Source organism: Electrona antarctica (genome assembly GCF_951216825.1).
Source record: "Electrona antarctica genome assembly, chromosome: 22".
Classification (NCBI taxonomy): Eukaryota; Metazoa; Chordata; class Actinopteri; order Myctophiformes; family Myctophidae; genus Electrona; species Electrona antarctica.
In genome coordinates, this window is record NC_136805.1 from 19,296,732 (window position 1) to 19,311,358 (window position 14,627).

Genomic DNA, 14,627 nt, shown 5'->3' on the forward strand with positions numbered 1-14,627 from the left:
TTTTCTGATTTATTGTAGTTGAGTTTTTGGCAGATGGTGTTATTGGAATGGGTGGTGGTCTGTGGTGGTGGTGCCTGTAGAGATGTGTGTGTGATCGGCTTTACGGCCAAGCTACACCAGGCTTTTCTCGCGCGTTTACCCTAAACGCGCGGCCCGCACGTGCATTTTTTAAAATAGGACTGGACCTAAATTAAACGCACCCGCGGGAGAAACGCGCGAGAAAAGCCTGGTGTAGCTTGGCAGTTACCCTAACAGTGAATCTTGAAGGCATGCTGGTAGACGTTCTGATTCAAGTTCTAATGGAATGAAAAGGATCATGGGACCAAATACCGAACATTGGGAAACATTGGGTCTGGAGGCATGAGATGAGAATTGAGTGGTTGATGGTGTCAAAGTAGGGGTGGGCAAAATAAATCGATTCAGTGATATATCATGATTTTTAATGCCACGATATCAATATTGAATCGTCAAGTTCAGAATCCAATCTTTTCGATATTTATGTATTTATTTTATGACTTAATGCAGGTTGCCCTAACTAATACGTTATAAGTTAGGCACACAACATTGGTGTGCGGTGAAGCAGAGGAGAAAAGCTCTATACTTTTACTTGGTTGGCAGGACGGTAGGACCAGACGTCCAGGAATTTTTACACAAGTATTTTCAGGGTGCCGGGTGGAATTAATTAAATTAAAGTGCGTCCGGCGATCCAGCGTGGCTTTTACTTTTTAATTCTGCAGACAGTGCATATATATTTATTTTACCAGGCGTGACTCCAACTCCAAGCATCACTCAACAAAAAATGTGAAGTAAAAAATATCATGTATTAAATCCTCCACGAGGATAGATAGCCAAAACCGTGCCAGATGTGCTAGAATTCAACTATATAACCGGGAGAGACCCGGAAAATTTCACACGGGCGCGCGTGAGTAGTCCCCGCTCAGCGCGCGTGCATGTGCGGGGGCACGCTACGGATCTCGCCTGCAGCGCCACCTAGGGCCCAACCGGCCCTGTTCGCAACCAATGGCACATCTCCCACCTAATCACGCCGGCCAATCACAATTTGCGTCCTCACTTTTGTCTTCAATGTTTGTGTTTACACACCTTTGTCTTCAGTGTTTGTGTTTACACACTTTTGTTTTCAATGTTTGTGTTTACCTAAACCCTCAAAGCTGGACATAGGAGGGGATATCGCCCCTCAAAAACGGCACCACTCGTGACATGTGGCAGCCACGTCTATGGACTTTTAATGTTTCTTTAAGTGTGATTTGTTTTTGTATATGGATGACAGCAGCAAGCTTTAGGGTGGGGGGGATGAGGTCACTGGACACAGAGAGTTTTTAACTCTGGTGATGAATGGAGAGGGTGAGGGGAGAGATGCCATAATGTGTAGCTCCAGGGTGCAGGTAGAGGTCTTTATGCTAGTGATTATGGAGGATTGTTCAGATACGGTGATTTCAGTCAAGTGGATGGTTGGAGAATAGAGGGATGGCACGTTTGGGATTCAGGGATGGTGCCATGGCGGAGGAGGTGGTGGGCAATACATACTTGTTTTTTATTGGAAAAGCTGATCATGACCGGAGGACAGTTTGATAGTGATACCAGTTATGTGGGGGAAGCGGAGGAGAGAGAGTAGGCAGGGGTTGATAGATTTTAGACTCCAGAATGTTATAGAGCACTTCTTCTTGACGAGGGGGTTGGGAGTATCAATGGCCATGGTGAGGGCCAGATGACCATAGTTGATGATGGTAATTCCGGAGGTGCAGAGTTTATTAGTGTTTTTTGAGTTACCTATAGAACAGATGGTGAGATGGCAGAGCTGTGTGAGGAATTCAGAGAGATCAGGAGGGAATGCAGGGTTAGGTTTGTGGCGGAACTACTCACACCATTGCGAGCTATTGCCATTTGCCGCTGTTACTGTATTATGAAGAAGGAAAAAAAACAATTTGTTTGGCAACAAAATGATTGCAGTCCTGAATGGCACATTTATTATAATTAATGATAATGATTTTTCCTCTCTGTGAGGAGTGTTGTTGTTGTTGTTGTTTTTTTGCATCTGTAGATCTGTGACCCAAGCAGAAGAGGCCATGCAGCCCTCTTTGTTCACCAATTGCTGCCATTACGCATGCCTGACTCAGAGGCTTTGTCTTGATTTGAGCTGTCTTCAATGGGTTAGCCTCGTGTTTTAAGAGATGTTTAGCACCCAGGGGAGAGATTCTGAAGCCATCTGCGTGGGGAGCACTGCTTGCTTACTATACTCTGATGTGATGTACAGTAGGCTACAGTATGATGGTACTGTATGCTGCTGTGCATCCCTAAGACGCGCAGTGTGTGGGGGTTATCACACTTACATAACCATTTCTCAGGTGGATATAAATGCATAAACTGCTCATCCAGCACTAGCCCTTTCTGTCTTACTTGGAGCAAAATAATTTCAAGGTTCACTAATGCATCACAAAATGGATATGCTGTCATTCATTCATTCATTCATTCATTCATTCATTCATTCATACAGTATGTTATTTTGTTTTCATGGCCACTAAGGTGAAAAAGTGCATTCCTCAAAAAGTTAAACGCAACTTTTGAAAGCACTCCACTCAGCCCAAAAACAAAGCTCACTGACCAGCACCTTTTAAAAGCCTCCTCTGTTTTGTCACCTTTTGGTCAATTCTCATAGATTTCAATGTAAAATGGTGGTACACCATTTTTGAGGGGCACTAGCACCTCCAACAAGTCTATTGACTTTTAATGTTTGTTTTATTCATGCGCCCCAAAAATCTGCCAAGTCTATGGACAAAAACAGGCCCCAACTCGTGACGTCATGTGGCAGCCAAGTCAATGGATGTTTCTTGACTCATGTGTCTGACACTCAGGTGTCATGGTTACATTACAGTTGAACAAAAATCAACTAAAATTACATTTTGAAATGCCCTTGTGCATTATTCAACTGAATATTATGGCATTTATTTGGCAAATAAAATCACCAGTACAATATTCACCACGAAATTCTGGAGGAAAAATTCTACATGACAAGCATTTGTTAGTTAGTTGGGAACGATGCAAATTGGGAATACACCACCCAGTTACAGTACATAGTAATACCTGTTGCAATACCCATTGTCAAAGTACCTGTCTGTCTGTCTTTGTTTATTTTATGCCCATTTACGTGAGTTTTCTGAATCTTTCTGTCTGTATGTGTCGCTTTTACACGCAAAGAGAGATCCCTGTAGTCATCAGATACAGAGATCTCCATATTTTTGGGTATAAAAGGGAGACAGACAGACATATGCAACAGGTGCTCTGATAATGGGTACAATTGCATAACCAGGTGAGGAATGCATTCCTATAACTTGCATTGTTCCCTACTTCCATCCTTACCGAGTAGTTTCTTAAAACCCGAATGGGGTGTCTGTTTTGCTGTCCTACAGTAACGTCACTAGGGCTGCTTGTAAATACCCACCAGGGAGAGAAAACTTTCTGTCAATATATTTTTGTAAAATGGCATACAATTTCCACAAAATATCAATGCGTATAACCCATGTCCATCCACAACGGCTTGCCGAATCGGATGACACACGAGTAGGATCTCACATTTCTGGACCCCTCAAATGGTATGCAAATGCAGCTGATGAGCATATTAGATTAATTATTCTTTTTATTATCATTCCATTGTGATTTTAGGCATTGGAAAATACAATTAATCATTAAATCCTTAGGAAGTGGCACTAAATTGCTATCCTCCTTATCTCGTTATTCATATCCACCAGTATACTGTAGGATTAAAGCCCTGAAACAATCAGATAGGGATTAGAAGTTTTCAACTCCTCTCCTGTTTACGTTATTAAACCTTGCGGCGTTTGATTTCTCACCTGATGGTGCCTATGTCGTGCTTGTGGGTTCTTACCTGTTCTGAGTCAGTGAGTGTTATGTAATGCAGAGAATCTCTCCCACCCACCTCTCTCTCTCTCTCTCTCTCTCTCTCTCTCTCGTGCTCTCGCTCTTTCACTCTCCCCTCCCTCCTTTTCGCCCTTGTCTGCAAATAAGTGGTGGCTGTGCATGTCCTTGAAACGAGAACAAAGAGAAAAATATTATAACTTAAAAAAGAGAAACATCCTTCTGAAATGGCCGCCTGTGGGAGGACATACTGTAGAAGGAGGGCTTGGGGGTGGGGGGAGGTTCTCTTTTAAAGCATTAATATTCCAAAGCTCGATATTACAACCCTCATATCTTCAACCTCACCTTGCTTTTTTGTCTTCCCTGTGTGTGTGTGTGTGCGTGTGCGTGTGCGTGAGCGTGTGCGTGTGCGCGTGCGTGCGTGCGTGCGTGCGTGCGTGCGTGCGTGCGTGCGTGCGTGCGTGCGTGTTTATGTCAATAAACACTTCCTGTTTATTCCTGTTTATCGAAGTGCATGCACTGTGTGTGTGTGTGCGTGCCCACGCTATAATGTGAGTACTCTGATTGCATGACTGGTGGTGTTACTAGTGGGTGTATTGGCTGACCACTGATGTTCAAGGTATTCCAACACCTCTGGTTTAATTTATTCCCTTTTTATATTTGTGTGTTCAACTCCCCTGGAGCAGATTCACAGACCTTGGTCTTTTAATAGGTGCTAAGATATCTATTGTTTCAATGTTGTTTTTTTCTCTCTTTTTTCTCTTTTTTTCAGTTTTAAGTCGAGCTGGTGTTCATGGCTAACACTCATCAAATCTAATATACACACCCAGTATGTTTTCATCAATCTGTTTTTGAATTTGAAATACTGAATGGAAATGTCTGAATATTTCATATATTATATATTTTTTAAATGCTTAATTTCTATTTATTTACAATTAGCTATGGTGGAAAAGTTGCCATATGAATAAATGTGGCATGGTAAGGGGTGTATGTTTATTGATTATTGATTTTTATTGAATGAGGACCTGGCTATTGCACCACAATGTCGTCATGGTACAATAGCCCTAAATAAATAGACCATTGCATGCCCTATTCGTCTGTTCTGCTGGCATCTTCAAGGTTGAAAAACAGCAGACTTTTCTTTCCTGGCAAAATCTTGCTTACCTCGGGACCAGAAAGGCTGAAGCAGCCAATAGCTTTGATGGGAAACAGGTAGGACGATAAATATTTGATTTGTTGGGGTAGCATGTGCTTGGAATGGCATAACATGAAAATTAAAAACAAAGAATTGGACCGATTGCATACGAATGTGATCATTGCGGATGTAGTGATTGCGAAAATAGTGAGCGATTACTATGTAACCTAGGCAGAACTGTCGGTCTGTCCGTCTGTCTGTCTGTCATGCTGTGACACCACCCGCCCGCCACCAGAGGGCGCAGCTGTATCACACACACACACACACAGTAGAAAACTTTAAAAAAGGAAAAGGAAAACTTTAAAAAAAAAGAAAGAAAAGAAAAAAACGGAAACTTAAAAAAAGAAATAAAAAGGAAAACAAAACAAAAAAAACACTATAAAAAAATAAAAAGTACGTAATTTATTCTAATTGTTATTGCAATTTGTGAGCTGCGTTTGCTTCCCGCGTTTGCACGTCTTACTTGTTATAAGAGTTGATATCTAAAGAGCTCATATTGATTACTCCTAAGTACATTATAGCATACATACAACTGCTTTGACTGCTATACAACTTTTTAAATAAGTCAGCTATTGTTTTGAAGGAAGATGAGTTAGAGTAAAAATTTAACAAAATGGCAGTCGGACGATCTTAACTGCTGAAGCTGTAATATTATTCACATAGTGACACACTTCTCCATGGACTCACAGAGGAATCTATGGAGTCACAGAGCGGCGCAGACCCATGCACCAAGCCACAGAGGCACAGCGGAATTGATTGATTGATTGAATAGTTTATTGAACATAAATATAAAAACAGCAAGTAACAGCAAGAGTACAGTCAAACATTCAGTTCAAAAGGGATAGCACCAACAAATGTCCTTGCGATCTGTTTAGGCCCTATGCAATCAATTCATATCGACATGACATGAATAATAAATAAAGAAACAAAATTCAAAACCATCAATAACAACAAAAACATCTAAATCATGTCCGGAAAAACAAAACAAAAGTATAGAGTTAGGAAAAAGGAAGGGGGGGGGGGGGGGGTGATCACCTGTTTAACTCTTTTTTTTGCCCGCTAGGTGGTAGCATAAGCACAGCCGTTCACTCTCACTCTATGAGCCTCGGTTTCATTTCCGGGTTATCAGTGAGGTGGGGGTTGTTGTGAGCACAGTGATCATTAGCATTAGCTCATACCCCTTACCTCTCGTCAGAAACGGTAAGGGGTACGGTGGCACAGTTGGTAGTGCTGTCCCCTCACAGCTAGAAGGTCCTGGGTTCGATTCCCGCTCGGGGCGCTGTGGGTGCTGGCGGCGTGTTTCCTCCTCCGCGTCATCAGTGCCCATACCCGAGGCGGGGTTGGCGAAAGGGCCTTTCTGTGTGGAGTTTGCATGTTCTCCCCGTGTCCCCTAGGGTAGGTACCTCACAAAAAACATGCAGTAATCCTGGTCTCTAAACTGCCTCCCCCTGGCCAGCCGGGGAGCCTGATGGAGGGGAAAGGAACTGGTTGGAATAACGTGTTCCTTCCACGCGCTACGTCCAACCAGGGAAACTCCCCCCTGTCAGGTGTAAAGGAGCAACTTGGACACTCAGGCATGAAGGAAGCATGAGTTCAAGTCCGTTGCTCTCCCCATGTCCCCCATATATGGGGACTAGGTTGGCGGAGGGTGTGTAGAGCCCAGGATCACATTAGATAATTGACACGGGGGTGAAAAAATGGGTTATAAAAAATGTGATAAAAGTGGGATAAAAAAAAGAAAAGAAACGGTTACATGTCCGGAGCGATGTGAGACATATAGTCACAAATTAAATACGATCAGGATCAGGATGCGCGACGGCTCACCATGGACAGCGATTGAAGCTTTGGAGATAGAGGGCTTTGAAAATCATGTTATAATGGAGGCTCAATGGAGCTGGATGGAAAAAACCCATAGCTGGTGGGGACGGGAACATGTACGTAGTTGGCACCTGCCGTACCATATCCTAGGGGGTCAGAATATGTTCATACATGGCGCAGAAATAATTAAGGGGAAAGGATTATTTCCTCTCCCTTGGGCCTGATGAAAGGTGGATTTTTATGAATACATGTGACCCTTGAATATGCAGTCATTATTTCCTATTTGTTTGTGTCTGACTGTAAACACTGATTTGGCTCTCGTTTGATACTGATCCTCTTCCCAATTAAGGTTTCTTCTCAATAGTTTTGTCGTCTCAAGTTACATATGGACACAAATGCAGATAGAGGTCCGCTGGGACCCCGCTGGTTCTATGTTTATCAGCTGCAGCGTATTGGCCCAGTGACAGTGTGCAGGTGTGAAGCAGCGTTCATTAAGCCCCTGATTAAGATGGCGGTCATGCCAGTGTGAGATGACAGCGCCATGGGGGCACGGCAGGAAATAGCACGTCTGGACCCCCCTCCCAAAATGCCATCTGTTTTCTTTCCAAGCTATGTCACCAAGGCACTGGCACAGGCACTAAAGCTCATGTGAAATGGAGGCACACGCACGTATGCGCGCGCACACACACGCGCGCACACACACACACACACACACACACACACACACACACACACACACACACACACACACACACACACACACACACACACACACACACACACACACACACACACACAGTCACACACTCTCTCTCTCTCTCTGCGCACACTTTAAGAAACAATAATCCTTGAAGTGATACAAGGAGGACACACACAAGGCAACGCTCATGTGGGGTAGAGGGTGGGAGTGAGGGGGAACAGTTTTCCCTCCCCAGGTAGCAAGCGAACACTTAAACACACCCTGTCACCCATCAGGGGAGGGTAGGCACAGAGGAGACGAGGTCAGGATTCAATTCAATTAGCGTCAGAAGTTTTTAGAAGCTAACAGCTCACTGTGGGAATTCTGGAGGCTGTTCTGATGCTACATGTTCGGTGTGTGTGACTGCGGGGCTGCTGTCACCTACATTACTTTATTGTGAATTACCCACAATGCACCTGCTTGCATCAGAAATGCTGCCCACAGATACAAGCAGTCATAGATATATATAAACTCTAGATAGCTCACCCGCGCTGTTGGCCAATGGAGAGCGACGTCGTTACGTGGCGGCCATCTTACCTCGGGCCACATAACATTGTGTCTATGGGGCATGTACTCTTAAATGACCGTAACTTGCTACATTTTCAACCGATTTTCAAACGGTTTGGTTTGTTATAAACGTCAGAGACGTCCGCATACTTATATGCTTTTATACAACGTTCATATATAAAAAAAAAAAAAAGCAGATAAGCGTCCTGAATCATAGCCACGTTGACAACGTTTGTAATAAACCAACCCGTTTGTAAATCCGTCAAGATTTGAGCGAGTTATGACTGTTTCTGTTTGAGCTGCCATTGAACATACTGTACAGTAGCCCCGAAGTAAGATGGCTGCCGGGTGAACGACGTCAGAAACTCCGCCTTGAGCCATCTAGAGTTTATATATATCTATGCAAGCAGTAGTGTGTCTTTTCTTCCTGCGGTTAAGATTCACACCCTGTTCCACCTGCTCCGACAGCAGACCTGAGAGGTAAGAAAGGCAAGGGCTATTTTCCAAGTCGAGTGCAGTGTCAGTGTTCTTTTATTATTATATTATATATTTATTGTGCATTATAAACACGCTGTGCCAAATTAAACAAGTGATTTCAAACTGTCTTTGACAGAGAATGACAGCTTACAGTGATCAAAGTCGTACGATTGTCACAGACATTACCGCAGTGAAATTTGTTCTCTGCATTTGACCCATCTCATGGAGCGGTGAGCTGCAGCCGTGCCGCGCTCGGGAATCATTTGATTAGTAGATTTGAACCCCCAATACAATCCATCTCTTGATGCTGAATGTCAAGCAGGGAGGCATTGGGTCCCATTTTTACAAGTCTTTGGTATGACCCGGCCGGGGATCGAACCCCGAGAGGACCGAATCCCAGTTTCAGGACAGACACTCTAACCAGAAGGCCACTGTCTGGTCTGTATACCTGCATGTAGGACTGCATGTTATGACCACACTTTAACCCAGGGTTTCTCAAAGTGCGTGCCGTGACACAAGTCCAAGGTCCTGCAGAATACAATATTTGGAATTTATCAATATCACTTCTCTCAAGTTCTCCTCGTGACATAATGTATGGGGAAATATTTAAATATTTACTTACCGTAACATGACAACTGTTTTGTGCAGTATAAATGTAAGTCAGGGGTGCCATGGATAACAAAGCTATTTACAGGGTTCCCTGAGCAAAAAAGGTTCGAGAACAACTGCTTCAACCGTCCTATTTCTATGTATGGCATAAACATTGTCATGCGAAAATACCGGAAATAGCATATCTACATCTCTTCAGTGATGTTTTCATAACTCTGTGCAAGTGCCTCGTTCCTGACCCCCCATCACTGTTGTACCAATAATGATGTTAAAGCCTGACCTCTCCTAATTAATACAGGATAGGCTGAGATGTAAAGGAATGTCTGAGTGGCCCGAGGAGAGGAAACAGAGAGAAACTCTTTCATTAGATATAAATTTAAATTAGGCCACGGAGGTGTAGGAACCTTTTTTATCTTAAAGAACTGCCATAGATTGTCTACAGTCATCACATTAGACTGCATAATTTTATATGCAGATTCTTTTAAATGGCTTTGCCCTTCACCTAAGTCTAAGAGCTGTAATTAATTTAAGTTTTGCTTACATAATTATATAATGGCTCTATTCTTCTCACCTGATGGAACTTGATTCCTTTAGTAATAATCTACCATTATTTAGATGCACTAATGGACATGAACTTTAACAGTAATGTGCTTTTTAATTAAGACAAAACATTTTCGTTTAAAAGGTTAAAGCTCTATTCTGAATAGTGTGTTTTCTCAGTAAAAGGGGCCTTCCTGTCTCTCCAGCTCTTTAGCAAACAGAAAATGTATTTTCAGGTGGGTTAATAGTTTAGGAAAGAGAACCCCTCAATCTTATATTGTTCAAATTCCATATTTATTTGTTTCATCACTTCCAAATTGCTTGTTTATCGTGTATGCTGCATGAGTTTTCTTTCTGATTAGATGAAATTGTTAACCTGACCTGAAAATGGGGTGCATCAAACGGCGGGGAGAAAGTGAAAAAAGACTCAACTGAATCGCCGCGAGAGTGCCGAAATTTAGAAGCAAAGGCTGTTGAAGGAGCGCTAAAAGGGTGAAACGCGCCTGTGAAGCGTCACATTTCTATGATGTGATACAATCACAAAGTCCCAGGTAATGAAGGAAGCATTTTTTGATCATGTTCAATTACTGAAACACTGTTAGGCTAGCCAGCATAGTGTAACAGTGTCTGTCTGTCTGTCTGTCTGTCTGTCTGTCTGTCTGTCTGTCTGTCTGTCTGTCTGTCTGTCTGTCTGTCTGTCTGTCTGTCTGTCTGTCTGTCTGTCTGTCTGTCTGTCTGTCTGTCCATTTGTCTGTCCATTTGTCTGTTCATGCAAGCTGACAATGAAAATGTAATAGCTTTCATTCAGAACATGATAAAAATGAAAATGTAATAGCTTTCATTCAGAACATGACATGGGACCCCTCAGTTGTTGCACTTTGAGTCCTGGACCAAAGTAAAATAAATCGTAACTAGAAAAGAGCTCTCCCCGGAGTGCAGGTCTCTGACAGTCCGGGTTGCCTACCATTTGCTCATTTACTCATTGATGTTTAGAAACAACCCCCTTCAGGATAATTAAACACCCCGTCTTTGCCTCTGTGTTTAATCATCCTGTCGGGCGTTATTTCTCTACAACTCCCGCTGTGGCATATATTATCTCTTGTGTAACACTTTTCTGAGCCATTATTACATTATGAACTGTCAATACATTATATAAGGTTCTTAACTCATTCATAGCTAAATTTCAGTAGCAATAGTTAGCACAGGCTGACATAGATTTGTTAAAAGAAGTCAAAAACGTATTTGGCCTATATGAGTTTTAATATAACATTATTACATGATTCAGTTATGCACAAATATGTTATGTGCTCATAATTACATTATGAGCTTATTTTTGCATTATGAGCTGTTATTACATATTAGTTGCTACAGGGTATAAAGGGCCGTCCACACTAAGAATGATAACTATAGTATGACGTTAACTATCAAGATAATGATGTGGGCATCCGCACTGAACATTCTGTAAAGTTGTGCCTACTGTAGCACACGCTGTGCGTTCTTAATGTGTCAGAGACCCAAAATGGATATTGATGACCTGTTCCTGCATACGTTGAACAGTGACAGAAAAGGAAGATAAGAAGTGTACGCATTTATGAAAATCAATACTTATTGATCTATCTCTCTCACTCTCTCTCTTTCTCTTTTTCTCCTCGCCACTCTCTTCACCACTATGCTTCTAAAAGAAACATAGCAGTGTCAGCAACTGTTTGTTTTCTCCCCAATTTAGTCTTTGTACAAATTTCTACATACATTTCTAATATTGTCTATGTATTGTCACTGCTGTTGTATCCTTCTGGCTCACCTGCTAGTGAGGAGCTCCCACCAGGAGGATGTAGAACCTTTGTCCTACTCCTCCTGCCCCAGTACGTATAGGAGGATGTGCAGTCCAAATTATCTTACAAATTGCTAATAAAAGCAATCTGGTTGCTGGTGGCTCACCCAATGCATTATGGATAACCCAGCCCATATTATTAATTATATATTGAAACTTAATGATGAGTCTCTCAGAAATGTCATCTACTGTACCATGTTGAACGTTGGTGATGGGTTCAACATGATACCCTGTACATTTGAATGAACTTTAGTTGGATATAGGTTTTTCTATCATCCACTCACATAATTTGCTAAAATTGTTGTCATTATAGCAGTGGTGTAGACTGTGCCGTCTCACTAGCATGTCTGAGAGGTCATTTTGACCGTTTCTTTTTAGATTTTGAAGTTGATCTCTTGATCTTTGCCCATGAAGCTTTCAGAAGGGTCCCCTTCCATGACCATTTTTGACATCTGAAACATTTTCTAAATATGATTTTATGCACATGCATGCTGCTTCTGTCTCATTTTACTTCAGACATGCTAGTGTTAAAACAACTTAAAACATTAGTTGTTAATATAGTTACCATTCTGGCTGTGGATGGCCCTTACATTTCTGACCTCACAATTTGATTTAATTATGATACTTTTGGAAATGATTCAATGCATCATGAAATCTCACCACAATTTGATTTGAATAAAAATCATCTAAATTAAAAAGTCAATAATAGAATTATACACCACGTTTCAAATTCTCAGCGCATTTAATTTCAAGAAGTGACATTTTGGGCCCAAATAATAGATTATATACAATCCTAACATTCCAAATCGATGCAGTTAAACCACCACCAGATCAATGCATTACAATGCACTGATGCATATTTGCACGTACAGTAGGGCTCCATCTCGCGCCAGGAGCCCTATCTCCTTCATTTTGGGATTTAGTATTGTGTTAGAGGCGTTCCCCCGTAAAAAAATGCTATCTTGTGCCACCACCTAAATCCTTAAAACACCTCCGCTACCCATTACATTATACATAGGTGTGGTTTGGGCGTTACGCAATCAGTGTGCCAGGTGCCATTCCCTTTAAGAGATCTATTATCTATAATCCATTATGCCCTGGATCTTGCCTTATGGAAGAGCAACATGTGCTGCCTGGAATACATTTATTTTAGATACAGAGGGTTGTTTTGTGTCCAGTATCTGACTATTCTGCCATCCACTCCACGACCAACACAGCTAAGTTGTGCTGCTCCACACAAAAGCGCATCAGACACACTTCCACCCGCAAATATTATGTGTCGGCAAAATGAATAGTGGGTTGTGTGGCAAGATAACGTTTACGCACAGTGGAAGCTCCTAAATGCGTAATTCACGGAAAATGTTTATTACTTGCGGATAAAGAATGGCGCCCGTACTGTATTGACAAATATTCTGTACATTCATGCATATACATAAACACATTCATTAGTATCCCTGCTTTGCCTGTCTCTGTTCCCAGCTCACACTGTATGTGTTAAACATTGTGTGATTGTTCTGGGCCGTGCCGTGTTCATGAGAACACGCTCCAGTTCATCTGGAAGAGGAAGGAAGGAAGGAAGGAAGGAATAGTAGGTTGCAATGGAGAGAGTCAGTTCCAGCCCAGTGCTTTCCACTCTTCCTGTTAGCATTGCCCACCTCTCTTCCTATATCGACTTACTGTCTTCATATATTTCCCCAACCCGGGGCCAGGCTAGCCATCATGCCATAAAGAGCCTGTCATGGCTCACAGCACCATCTGGGCCCGCAGCCCTAACCCTTCAAACCCTATCCATGGTTACTGTAATTGAGTTTAATGGCATCTTGTTGGCAATGCCAGTTTTATTGACACTGATGGTAATAAATGTCATGACACAATAGTTTTATTTAATAAAAATAAATAAACAACACAACTTCAAGGGCCCCGAAAGATCTCATTACGTCTCTCTCTGTTTCCTGACAGTTTGGCAGCCATAATATTGTCTATTTGCCAATCAGCTAATGTACTAATTATATCGATAGCTGCAGCACCACTGTAGTTGAAACATTTAGAACTGGACAGACCTTGGCCAAAATCCAGTTTGAAGCCAACATTTCAAATTAAATAATTATATCAACTCCATATATCAACTTCCAAAACCCTTCCTTTGGATGGATTTTGTCTGTGCCTCTATCCTTTTGCCTCGCCCTCATCTCTCTCTCTCTCCCTCCCTGCCTCCCACATTGCATTTGGCGTCCACTCCTGGCTTATTATATAATACACATTGGCCTTTTATTTCCCACCACCAGCAGACTTCCTATGATAGGAAGAGAGAGAGTCTGGCTGCTTCTTGCCTCTCTCACCTAAAAAAAACCTAATCAGATCAACATGGGTCCTAATCACTTCCTCTCTAGCCCTGATTGCATTTATAGACGTTCTGTCGCACTGTGCCTCCCTGATCGAGCATTTCATAATTACTCTCCCCTTACATTTGTTTATTTATGTCCTCCAGTGAGGTGCCTATGCCAAGCTCTTTTCGAGTGATTATGGTTAGAATTATAGTGGTTTGAGGATTTATTGTAATCCTGTTAATGAACTGCCCCCCTTTTTATAATCGCAGCAGCCATCTTACTGTATGTAATACTAATACAGAGGTTTATGTAGGACTTGTAGTTCCCTTGTTTGACATGAGGTCGATCTAGAGAAGTTAGTACTACTGTGCAAATACAGAACTAAAGAGAGACTAAAAGCACATAGGAGTTATTTCGTTCGTTCGTTAATTTCTTACTGTGCGTGCGTGCGTGCGTGCGTGCGTGCGTGCGTGCGTGCGTGCGCTAGTCAGAAGTCTGCCCACATCACTAAAGGGCATGAATATTGAACGGCTGGAGTGGGTGAACCATCTGTATGAGTTAAACATTATCCTCATAGCAAGAGACAGCGTCATGGTTTCCACCTCAGCGTCTGAAAGGCCCCGCTAGCCAAGGAATGAATCTCAAAAGAGGCCTCTGTCCCTTTATGTTACTTCTTTTATATTTCTCCTTTCA

General features: G+C 42.2%; 1 protein-coding gene across 3 annotated transcripts in view; it reads left to right on the top strand.

Annotated features, from left to right (window-relative positions):
• ca10a (carbonic anhydrase Xa) overlaps positions 1 to 14,627 on the top strand; it is a 191,301-nt gene that overhangs the window by 160,006 nt on the left and 16,668 nt on the right. The window lies entirely within an intron of this gene.